General features: G+C 36.1%; 1 protein-coding gene across 30 annotated transcripts in view; it reads left to right on the forward strand.

The window, feature by feature from the left end:
- MEF2C (myocyte enhancer factor 2C) overlaps positions 1-12,909 on the forward strand; it is a 170,480-nt gene that overhangs the window by 96,676 nt on the left and 60,895 nt on the right. The window contains exon 1 of one of the 30 annotated variants that reach the window (XM_034959823.3): positions 7,236-7,387. The exons of the other annotated variants lie outside the window; for them this stretch is intronic. The gene's annotated coding sequence lies outside the window, so the exon portion shown is untranslated. Of the gene's footprint in view, positions 1-7,235; positions 7,388-12,909 lie in introns of those variants that run through there. 30 annotated transcript variants of the gene reach the window in all.

Raw genomic sequence — 12,909 nt, forward strand, 5'->3', positions numbered from 1 at the left:
GGCTCATGAGACTATTTACATTTAAATGAATTAAAATTAAATAAAATGTCCAATTCAGTTCCTCAGTTGCATTAGTCATGTTTCAAGCATTCAGTAGTCATGTGTGGCTAGTGGCTACTGAATTAAACAGGGAAGATATAGAACAGAATGCATTGATCATCACAGAAAGCTCTATGAGACAGCACTGGTCTAGACTGAAATATGAAGAGGGAGATATTTAAACAAATTGTGTTTTCAAATTAATACCAAAATTCTTCAATATAAAATTTGAGGAGTCACTTCGGAAGTGAACAACTGTGTACCTTGTGATTTTGGAATTCAGAGCATAAATGTTCACTTCGAGAGACTCTGATCTGGAACTAAACACTCACCGTAAAACTAAAAGCACACTTTACCCCTAACCTATAACCACAGAGTCAATCAGTAAACTTATGATCTGGTCAGAAGGCACTTGCAAGTTGTCCAGGCTGACAGGGAACATTAACTATGTGAGCTGGGTGAAGTATACTGTATTTTTTTTTTAACTTGAAGCTTGTGAATGGAAAGATGATAGTTCTGTCTTATTACTATTTTTAATTTACTTGAAGCAACATTGGACCAGTATTTACCTATATAATTAGTAAATTAATTTCTCCAGAAAAGTATTTTTCATTATAAAAAAATTTAGAGAAATAGTATTCTTGAGATACATTACAAATCCTTCTTAGATTTACTATAAAACATAATTGATATAGATCTTACTGCTAGTGACTAAGTAAGCCTACCCTCCCCTCTGTTAAGCCAAGCATATAATTGCTTTTCAATACATGGTATTGAAAAATTAACAAAGTATTAGTATTTCTCATAAAGATTTAAACCTTCTATGTTGTGGCTTCTGAGGGAAAAGGGGAAAAAGATTTTGTTATTTAAAAAGTTTTTTATTTTCCTGAATTTTAATATAATTTTGTTTATATATCTTTAAAAGACTTTTATTAGTACCTGTAAATAATATTTTTATTTGTTCCCCAAAGTCTTAAAGAAGAAATGAGTCTAAAATTTTTTAAGTGTATTCATATTTCTCATAACTATACCACAATGATTTTTATAGATCAAATTTGAAGAGCCATTTCTTTTTTAAAAATAATCTTCTCGCTTAATTTACATGTTTTGTAAACACGAAGAGCTGCTTCACATCTCATTTATTAAGAAAATAATCATTGTTGAACAAATAGTAATGTGAGGCAATAAAACTGAACTTCCTCTAGTCTCTGTTATTACACAGCTCTAATAGTTTGCAAGCATTAGTATGAACACAGTGAGCAGATAATTACTTAATAATAGTAGAAGCAGAAAAGACAGGGTTCAAAATATAGACTTTTATCAGTAATATAATTTCTTTATCAATATTAATCATTACCATTTTGTCATCATTATTATTTTACATGAACCTTCCTGAACTAGAGCAAACCAAAGATCTCATGTGATCTCTCTTCACCTGACTCCCACCATACCTGGAAATGAAAAGAGAAAAATATATAGCCTGGATGATAATTGTCAATTTTTAATGATATTTACAAATTTCATGGCATATGGAACTTGGTGGTAAGCAGCATATTTGAACCAAATGTTACATTCTAGCCATTGATATCATCTAAGTAAAACTAACATTGGCTCTAAAAGGTGCCGAATAAGAATCAAAGTGTAGAATAGTCTTACTTCCTCAGGAAAAGTTACTGAATATATAGTCATGAAATATTCAAAAGTAAAGTTCTAAGAATGATTCTGAGGCTTGCCTAGAAGCAGAATTCTAAGATGATGGCTCTTTTCATTAAGGAGTGTTTATTTTAATTTCTTCACCCCACTGTTGGTTTTGGGGGGTTTGTTTTTGTTTTGTCTAATTACAAATCCCTCTCCTTTCCCTGAAGGGCATGACGAAGCTTTGTTCATCTCTGTACCTCCAGCTGCCAGCTCAATGCCTAGCATATTGTGGACATTCAATATATATCAACTTACTGATGATCATTAGCATAAATAAAATTTTTAAATATACAATTTTTTCTTTGGTGAGATCCGATGTGTTCTAATAATAAAAGTGAGAATCTTTCAAGTCAGCTAGAGTGAGTAAATGTTGTTTTGCATCAAAAATAAATAAATAATTAAATTACAAGGCACAGGAAACCAAGTAAAAGTATTGCTTGCGGTGCTGGTGGAAAGGAAAGGACTTCCAGACCAAGGTACAGTATTTTGATTACTGGAGAAGAGAGAAGAAACCTGTTAGTGCTTTGGCCAGTATTGAGTCAAATGAAATGCCTGTGGCCCAGTCTGAATCACCAGAGTATCTTGCTAAAATGCTGATTCTAACTCAGTGGGTATGGGGCAGGGCCCAGGATCCCTTTATTTCTGACCAGGTGATGCTGATGCTGCTGGAGTAGAAAGGATCTAGATTTCCTTTTCCAAACATGTATTTCCTTCTGCATGGAATTTGAAAGTGTGTCTGTAGACTATTTCCTCTTTGTAATTTTATGGAGGGTTAGAATCATGCTATAAAACAGGTTCTTACAACTGAAATTCTGTGAAACTAATTCTTGAAAGGAAGTGTCTTAGGTTTTTCTGGAAGTGTGATACATTCATAAAAGGCACATCACTACCCAGTGAGGTGGGACTCTGGCACATTTCACTCCTTAGTGGGTGCCCATCACTTTGTACTGGCTGCCTGGAGCACACAGTTAAGGAAGATGCTGAGTCCAAGTCCAGACATTCAGGAAGTGTGATGTGATTGGTTAGGGGCATGTACCTTGGGTGCAGAGAGATAGTAGTACCCATAACTTTTTCATTATTTTCTTGGTCGAAATAATCAATAGGACATTCTGGGAAAAGACTTAAAGTCAGTCATTAAAAGGACTGTAATTAGGTAAATGCTGCATATGTGTACAACAGATTAAGTAAATAGATTATATTATTGGAAATATACCCCATTTTATAGCTATTTGGCATATTATCCAGTCATGTCTCAATGGTATTTAGTGTATTCTGCACTACTCTGAAATTTAACCACCTGGAAGAAGTTATGAATAAGAAAAAAAATTCTCTGTCAATTATTTCTAAAGGTCATAGAGTTAATGACTAGCTGGAAGGTTAATTAGATTCTGAAAACCTCTTCATATCAATTAAATCTCTTATCTTTATGTTTTAGTAAATAAACTGAATAACTATTTAGAGCTACTGTTCTAGGGTAAGAAACGTTGTAAACAGTAAAACTACACAATGGGTGTTTGGGTTTTTTCCTCACATTAAAAAAAAAAGTTATAGCAGGCATGGTGGCTCACACCTGTAATCCCAGCACTTTGGGAGGCTGATTACTTGAGCCTAGGAGTTCAAGACCAGCCTGGGCAACATACAGAGACTCCAACTCTACAAAAATAATAATAAATTAGCTGGATGTGGTGGTGCATACCTGTACTCCTAGCTACGCAGGAGACTGAGGTCAGAGAATCACCTGAGCATGAGAGGTTGAGGCTCCAGTGAGCTGTGATCATGCCACTGTACCCCAGCCTGAGTGACAGAGCAAGACTCTATCTCAAAAAAAAAAGTATTACAAAAAAGTAGATATATGAATTAATAATAGTAACTTATTTTAATAGTAACTTATTTTATAATTTCTGAATTACTTTATTTTTCAAAAATAAAAGTGTGCATATTACTATTTAATCATAAACAAGTTCCATCACTATGATGTCAAGGAGGAAACCATTTCATAGAAAAATAGACCAAAGTTACCCTATGCATGAGCTACTACTAATCTAAAGCCAACTTCACTCTCAGTTATTTCAATAGGACATAAGTTTATTGATTGACTCTGTGGTTAGTTCCAGAAACCCAACCCCTTTCAAAGTTACTGTACACATTTGTAAATAAATGGTATATTTAGCACCTATACTATGACAATTATAAACTCATTTGTGTCATGTAAATTTTCTTTGGATAATATAACCAGACTTCAGATCAAAAGACATAGATCTGCATTAATCTGTAAGGTAGCCTAGCCACATGTGGCTATATAAATATAAATATAATTTAAATTACATAAAATTAAAAGTTCAGTTTTTCAGTCTCACTATCCACATTTCAAGCAAGATGTGACTAGTGGCTCCCAAATATAATTGTCCATTATGAAAGAAACCCTCTGTTGGACAGTAAATGACGAAACTGGTGAATCTAGTGTTCTCTTTCATTCAAATAACTGGCATGGGCTGGGCGAGGTGGCTCATGCCTGTAATCCCAGCACTTTGGGAGGCCAAGGCAGGCGGATCATTTGAAGTCAGGAGTTCAAGACCAGCCTGGCCTACATGGTGAAACCTCATCTCTACTAAAAATACAAAAAAAAAAAAAAAATTAGCCAGGCGTGATGGCACACGCTTGTAATCCCAGCTACTCGGGAGGATGAAGCAGGAGAATTGCTTGAGCCCGGGAGGTGGAGGTTGCAGTAAACTGAGATTGTGCCACTGCACTCCAGCACTCCAGCCTGGGTGACAGAGCGAGACACCGTCTCTAAATAAATAAATAAACAAACAAACAAACAAACAAACTGGCATGATGGTTAATAGATACAGCCCAATAAAGGATATGTAAACTGGAGAGGCTGCACCTGGCTACTTCACCTTCCATTCCTGCAGCAGGCATTTATGACATGCCCACTGTGCGTCAGTCAGGACCTGAGCCGGGGCAGAGAAATCCAACCAGGAAAGTTGAATCACTCAGTTGGCATTTACTCCAAGGAACAGAATATTTGTTAAAGTCTATGTGATTTTGTGGAGAAAGACGAGAAAATGGAGGGATCACTGAAGCTGGAATTGCCCTGAGGAAGAAGAGAAAATGGAAAAGGCACAGGAAAAATGAGTAGTAAGGACGTAGAAATAAGCTAGGTCCCTTGTGAACTTTTCCAACAGGAAAGAAAAGATCATGCGTGCACACGGTTTCTTCTGATTTTTCTTAATTAGTATGTGCGGAATTTTATCTTCATCCAGCCTTCATGATTGGTTTTCCTTAACTGTAGTTGTTCTGAATTAATTTCATGCGGGGCAAAAATAAAGCTACATAGTGATTTTTCTAAAGAATATTGTTGAAGCATTGTTATGAGAGTTCATCTTTTAAATTTTACTTCTAGGATATAGGACTTTAAAAGCTCCACAAATTTGAAGGAAAGATGGAGATTAAAAATTCAGTTCCAGTTACAGCAACATCACACACTGTCATTCTCTAATGGAGGGCGAGTTATGTAACCTTGCTGGGCTTTAGGTTCCTCCTGAGTTAATGCTGTCTACCCTGAGCTCCTTACGGGGCTATCATGAGGATTGCAGGTTATAACAGCTGTCAGAGCCCATTGTCAACCCTTAAGTTTTAAAAAATTAGTTTTATTTTCAAAGTCAAGAGAAAAAGTTCAGAGAAGGAAAAATGCTAACCAAAAGAGAGAGAAGACACAAATTCTTAATTTACAACTGCATAGTTTATGCTAATAAGTGTATTATTTATAAGTAAATATTGAATGATTATATAAATAACTGTAGCATTTTACATAAATTAAGAAGATCTAACAAAGGTCAACGAATTGATTTTTTTTTCTTTTCCACAAGTATTTATTAAGTGTATGTGCAAAGTATGGTGTTCACGGCCCTCCAGGGCCAGTAGCAGTCCATGGTGGACAAAATATACACAGTATTTGTTCTCTCATATTGATGGACATGAAGATCATTTGCTAAGCATTCTGCCAATTACTGGTGATGCATCTGTGATTATGATACCCAATTATCTGAACCATAATAAGATATAGACAAAGTACAGTGGGCTAACAGAGAAGGAAAGCAGTTACAACTGTGAGCACCTGAAAAATCTTACTGTAGATTTCAGATGAAGGCATGGCCTTGAATAAGTAGAATAATTTGATATGCTAAGCCAATCTGAGAACCATTTTTCCCATTTAAACTAAAAGTGAGACTAATAAATGTAGTGATATATGGACATTAAATGCATATATGTATACATGTACACACATATATGTAGTATGTATATGTAGCAGCCTTTATTTTTTGTTTTCTGTTGGCACTGGATTTTTTAATGTATGGTTTTTCTATAAACAGATGGTTATAATTTCTAGAGAAATTCCATAGAACACAAATGTTAGAAAAATGCAGTGAATTTCATTGCCTTTAAGCTTAATAAAAGGTTCAACCTTAAAGTTGCATCCCACATCGTTAGTTTAACTTTACAGATGAGATTTTTTTTTCCCCTCTCTAAATTCTAAAACATGATACATCTGGCTGAGAGGCTGGAAAATTGTTACATGCCTGTGCAACATTCTTACAACCTAATCAGTTCTTCAACTTTTCTCGCAGTTTAATCATTGGAGAATGTTCTTTGTTTTTGTAGTCACTGTTTCACATAGTAACAGCTTGTTGTATTTTGGTCTGTTTGCCAGAGGGTAGGTTTATTTTTAAAACCCTGAACTCTGAATTTTTCTTTATTTTTCCAAGATTGAAAGCAGCTGAAATGCCTGGAGTTACAGGTTGAAGGCTGCTTCACAATATGTGGAGGAAGCTTCTTTCCCTCCTCCCTTTGTGTGTGTGTGTGTGTTTTTTTTAATTTTTCCCTAACAAATGTCTTCTAACTGGTAGTTGTCTAAAAATAGAAAACTGCTTAACTAAAAATAGCCTGGCTCTCAGTCGTGCCAAGGAAAATGGAGAGGAATAGGCGTGGAATAGAAGGCTGAGTAATCCAGTTCTATTCATTCAGAGAAACCTTTGAGAATGCAGGCGATGATAAAGTGCCCTCAAAAAACCACAGGCCCGACTCTCTCTTCAGACTTCTAGGTGCCAATAAACATTTTAGCCCCAGGATACTTTTTTTTTTTTTCCTCATAGGTTGTAAACATTTTCTGAAAGACAAGGCTTTGTTTCAGGGAACCTGACAAACTGCCATAAATAACTAACTTTCCTAAGGTCTTAAAAATTCATATTTGTAAGATGTATTTTAAAAGAGAATCTTAAATGAAAGTATTGTAAAATAATGTACGTCGTGTAATAATTAACAGAGGAAACTCTGTTGTAATAAAAACCACTTACTGCTTGCAATTAAACTCAAAACTTTAAGGAGTTTCACAGCAAGAAAATTATTCCTGTGACTCATTGTAGCTTAAGAGAGCAGCTGACTCATTTTAGTTTAGCTCCCTGAGACATGAAATTCTCTTGTTCAGTCTGTATCCCCTTAACATGCCAACATTTAGTCTCTTTCTTACAATTATTATTTTCACTCAAGCAGATTTTTACTTTTAATCTTTAAAATGATGTAGAAACTACTTTGAAAAATAGCATTTCTGGAGTAGGATGGCTTTTAGTTTCAACAAATGGAATTCTGAGTAAGTCATAAAAAAATACGTGTGTGTGTGTGTGTGTGTATGCCAGTTTTGCAATGGGAATGCTTTTTTTTTCTATTTTGTTTTGCTTAAGTAATCTGTAAACCAGGTCAAACATAGCAACAGGGTGTGGAAATGTCAGCACAGTTCATAGGGTTATACGAGTCTGAGCATTGTTATGTTCAGTTCCTGTAATGCTGCTGGTGATAAGACTCTTGAGACAAAAGACGATAATTGATGGAAAGAGGCTTAAATCATTGCTAGAAGAATCAAGGTCCTTGTATCTGTGTACATCGACTCTTCTGGTCTCCTTCCGTCTTGTAAAGCATTTTGTCGTCTTGCATGTTGGCCCCCTACTGCTCTTTGTAATGGATGCAGACCACAAGCGATTCCTTTATGCAGCATACAGGGTGTAATTGTGTCTGTGTGGTGTATTAGTAATTACCAAGCTGAATTCCCATATTGTATCTTTACTGCAGGCATGGAAAAATAGGACATACAACCCTGCGAAACCATTTTCAACCTAGATAGTGAGCCACTTAGAGCTGTATTCCAGGGACAAAGCCTTTTACATGAATACTTTTTAAACAAAATTTTCATTGTTGAGTCATTTGTACCATGCAGGATAAATTCAGTTTGGGAAATTATTACCTTTGATATTATATTATTCATTTCTGACTCTTCAGCAAAGTCTGTAATATGGAAAATATTGGTTCTTTTTAACTGCTGAAATAAAAAATATTTTTAGATGTAATAGTGATATGAGCTATGGTAACTATGCTAGGCTATCATACAGAAAGAGTACTACATGAATTACTACATATAATAGATTCTGTAACATTTATAAACATGAAATAATATAGTTATTTTAGTAGCATTTTATCTTAAACAGTTATATGTTATACATAATTTATCAATATTGGCTAAAGCATTGTTAAACTTCAGAAAAAGCTGACAAAAAATTTTGTTACAGTAAACAGATATAAATTATTAATTTCTTTGCTATAAAATTTGCATCCATCCTTTATGTATTATGTAGCTGATATTGATTTGACTACCTCCAAATCATTGTGGATTTGAAATGTCTACAGTATTATCTGTAATAGAAAGCCAAAATAATGCAAGCAGCTTGGCTTAAACAAAAGAAAGTATGCTTATTCTATGCATCAAACGCTTATAATGACAGTTAAGAAATATTAAATAGAAGTGCAAAGAAATTAATACAGCAATTTCATTATCGATTTTCAATGCAGTTAGACTTATATTGCAAATTATTCATTAAAGCATTCAAGATTTTTGTTATATTTTTACCTTCATTTCTGAAAGTGGCCTTCCAGTATGTATATCTTAAAGATTTGTTTCCACTTTTATATGTAGATTTTGTTTTATTCAAGCAATAATTATTAAATTCTTAGGATATACAGAACTTTATATTGATGCCAGGAGAAATACAAGTTTGGAAGACATTGTCTGTGACCTCACGAAACTTACAGTCCAATTAAGGTAGAAAATACATGTGGGAATCAACTGGGCAAAACAACGTAATGAGAACTATGGGGTATCTAGAGGGAGGCAACATAGCACAGTGTTGAGCAGCATCAGTTCTGGAGATAGACTGCCTGAGTTCTGTATGTCCTTGGGAAAATTACTTAGACTGTCTGTTTTATTTTTTATTTTATTTTATTTTTTTTTGAGATGGAGTTTCACTCTTGTTGCCCAGGCTGGAGTGCAATGGCGTGATCTCAGCTCACCGCAACCTCCACCTCCCGGGTTCAAGCAATTCTTCCTCAGCCTCCCGAGTAGCTGGGATTACAGGCGTGTGCCACCACGCCCAGCTAAATTTTTTTTGTATTTTTAGTAGAGACAGGGTTTCTCCATGTTGGTCAGGCTGGTCTTGAACTCTCGACTTCAGGTGATTCGCCAGCCTCGGCCTCCCAAAGTGCTGGGATTACAGGCGTGAACCACCGCACCCGGCCAACTGTTTGTTTCTGAATCCCATCATCTGTAAATAGAGGTTAATAATACTATCTTCTGCTTAGCTGTTATGAGAATTAAATGGATAAACATTTGTAAAATGCTTAGAACAGGGTCTGACACTTGGTAAGGTTTACAATAATGATAATGACGACAATGATGGCAGCGCCGCTCCTGATACCATGTCATCAAGCAATAAGTGGTAGAAAGAAGTTTAAAAGGTCAGGACAGGCAGCCATGATTGGTAGTTCTTTTTAGGCTCAAACAAGTCAAATTCAGAAAGATGGATATCAATTGATGAAAAACATGTGGGCAAACTTTCAAAAAACCAAGTATGGAAAGAGTCACAAGAAAAAAGAAACAAGGGCATGAAAAGTATTAGCTTGATATGAAGAGAATATTCACATAAAGAAAAAGATATAAGAAAGATGGCAATGAAAATGGGAAGAAGAGAGGGAAATCAAGCACTCTAAATATTTGATGTGGAATTAGATGTGATACAATTGGCATCAGAAAGACACTCCGTGGTCTCGAGCAGTAAATTAGCGTAATGACAATCAATTCTTGAGAGAGGTTCTGCTGGAAAAGACAGAAACAGTTGTGAAAAGTGGAAGTGCCAAAATACTTTACGTTTTGTAAGTATGTATATGTGTGTGTGCTAAAAAGCCTGAAAGCTTTCACCAAACTTATATTTTTATTTCATAGGACAAGTTGCTTCAGAAATATTCATATAATTTTAGTTTGCACTAATAAGGTGCACATACATTTCTGTGACTGAGGACTATTTATCACATACAGTGTGTTAAGAAAGCAAATTATAGAGGCCTCAGGAGGTTCTTTGTTGTGTTTGTTGTTGTTTTCGTTTTGCCTTTTTTTATTTTTTATTTTTTTGAGATGATTTCATGCCCATTGCCCAGGTTTCAATGCAGTGGCACAGCCTTGGCTTACTGCAACCTCCAACTCCTGGGCTCAAGTGATTCTCCTGCCTCAGCCTCCCAAGTGGCTAGGACCACAGGCACATACCACCACACCCAACGAATTTTTGTATTTTTTGTAGAGACAGGATTTTGCCATGTTGCCCAGGCTGTTCGAATTCCTGGGCTCAAGTGATCCTCCCACCTCAGCCTCTCAAGTGCTTGGATTACAGGAGTGAGCCACTGTGCCTGGCCTAGGAGGTTTATTTTAAACTATATAAGCTTCTTTACAGTAAATTGAAACATAAATCAAAATCTATAAATTTAGAAGTTCCTAATGAAGTAGTGCACTTTTTAATTTTTAGACAGAGTCTCGCTAGGTTGCCTGGGCTCTTCTCAAACTCCTGGGATCAAAAGATCCTCCTTCCTCAGAACATGTGCAGTTTTTTTTTTGTTTGTTTTTTTGGGTTTTTTTGACAGAGTCTCACTCTGTTGCCCAGGCTGGAGTACAATGGCACGATCTCGGCTCACTGCAACCTCCACCTCCTGGGCTCAAGCAATTCTCCTGCCTCAGTCTCCCGAGTAGCTGGGACTACAGGCATGTGCCACCACACCTGGCTAATTTTTGTATTTTTAGTAGATACGGGGTTTCACCATGTTGGCCAGGCTGGGTCTTGAACTCCTGACCTCAAGTGGTCCGCCTGCCTCGGCTTCCCAAAGTGCTGAGATTACAGGTGTGAGCCACCACACGCAGCCAGGACATGTGCACTTTTAATGATCACCTAAACAGGTCAGGATTCTGAATACAATACTGTCAAATATGAAAACTCTCCCCTTACACTTTCACATCCATATAATAAAAGCCCTGCCCTTTCATAAAAAAGACAGTGTGGTGCTGGAAGAGGGACAGACACACATTTTAGCGTCAGACAAACCTGGTTTCTGCCACTTTCATAAACTCTGTGATCTTGGGCAACATTCTGAATTTCCACCAAGCTTCAGCTTCTGAAGCAGTAAAATAGGGATAATAAAACTCACTTTTGGTTTTCCTGTAAGAATTAACTTATGTACATATATAGCCATTAGCACATGATGCTCATACAACTGGTATTTATTTTCCTGCTGTTCCTTTTTGCATATGTAAATTTAGGCAAAAATTTTAAACTTTCACTTGTATATACACACGCATACTTTGGACACTGAAATCTTCAGTGTATTTGGTGCTTACATTTAAATAAAATGTCACATTTTATAAATTATCATATAATGTATGTATATTTCTTGTGTAATAACATGATGAAATTCTTCAGAAATAAGGTCCTCACTACACAGATTTTTAAACTAGGGAAAGGGTAGAAAAAGGAAAAAAACTAGGAGTCAAAAGTAATTCTATTAAGTCCAGTCAAAATAGAGTTAAAAAAAAAATAAGTGGAATTCTGCCAAATAGAGGGGCTTGCCCAAGTTCTCTTAGTGAACTCTGGTAGATAGCATTAGGATATAATTTATTTCCTGGTGTCCCCTTTGAACTACTTTGTATCCAAGAAGAGGAGTTAGACAATGAGAGAGAAAGTGAAAGAATGAGAGAGATGTAGGGAGAAAGAGAAGGGGGTAGGTTGATTGAGATTTCAAGACAATGGAAGTAATTAGCAAGGGTAACACAAGTGTCCCTATGCTGCCAGTTTCTCTTCTGACACAAAAATAAATAATTGATTTCATTGAAGTATTAGTCAACAATGCTTAGTGTGATGATATTGTTAACAGTGAAATATATATGTTGTGCATTGCTTCTAGGGTGAAACTTAAGTATCTTTGCCCTGGCTCCCGCAGTATTTTCATGGCAGTGAGGATACATACTCTTGGAAATGAGCCAGGAACACTCTAATGTATTACACATGTGGCTTAATACCAGGTGAACAGGTATTTTAAATATTCTAATCACATACCCACAATGTATATCGCTACTGGGAAAAGGATATCATTTTTAACCACTGGTGTTTGTTCTGAGCCATACCTTTTTCACACTCTGAAGATTTTCAAGACGAACTGTGATTTGGGGAGGGATGGCCATCTCAGTCAACTTTAACTGATAGGAGGTACAACAAATTTATAGTTCTGAACTCTGCGCCTGGAGTCTGGCTACTGAAATCAAACCACTTGCTGACCAGCATAAAAATAAATAGGAAAATATTTCAGTATTTTTCACAATTGCATTTGTACAAATACAAGAGATTTTATTTATATTAAAGAAAACTGTAGTTTTTCGTTTGTTTTTTCTTTTTTCTTTTTTTTTTTTTTTCCGAGATGGATTCTCACTCTATCATCCAGGCTAGAGTGCAATGATGCAATGTCGGCTCACTGCAACCTCCACCTCTTAAGTTCAAACGATTCTCCTGCCTCAGCCTCCCAAGTAGCTGGGATTACAGGCTCCTGCCACCATGCCCAGCTAATTTTTTTGTATTTTTAGTAGAGAGGGGGTTTCACCATCTTGGCCAGGCTGGTCTCAAACTCCTGACCTCAAGTGACCCACCCGCCTTGGCCTCCCAAAGTGCTGGGATTATAGGCGTGAGACATGAGACACTGTGCCTGGCCTGCAAATTCTTATATTATGATTAGGGGAAGAAATTTGTTTTCCATTAG

The sequence above is a fragment of the Pan paniscus genome, chromosome 4, assembly GCF_029289425.2.
Source record: "Pan paniscus chromosome 4, NHGRI_mPanPan1-v2.0_pri, whole genome shotgun sequence".
Classification (NCBI taxonomy): Eukaryota; Metazoa; Chordata; class Mammalia; order Primates; family Hominidae; genus Pan; species Pan paniscus.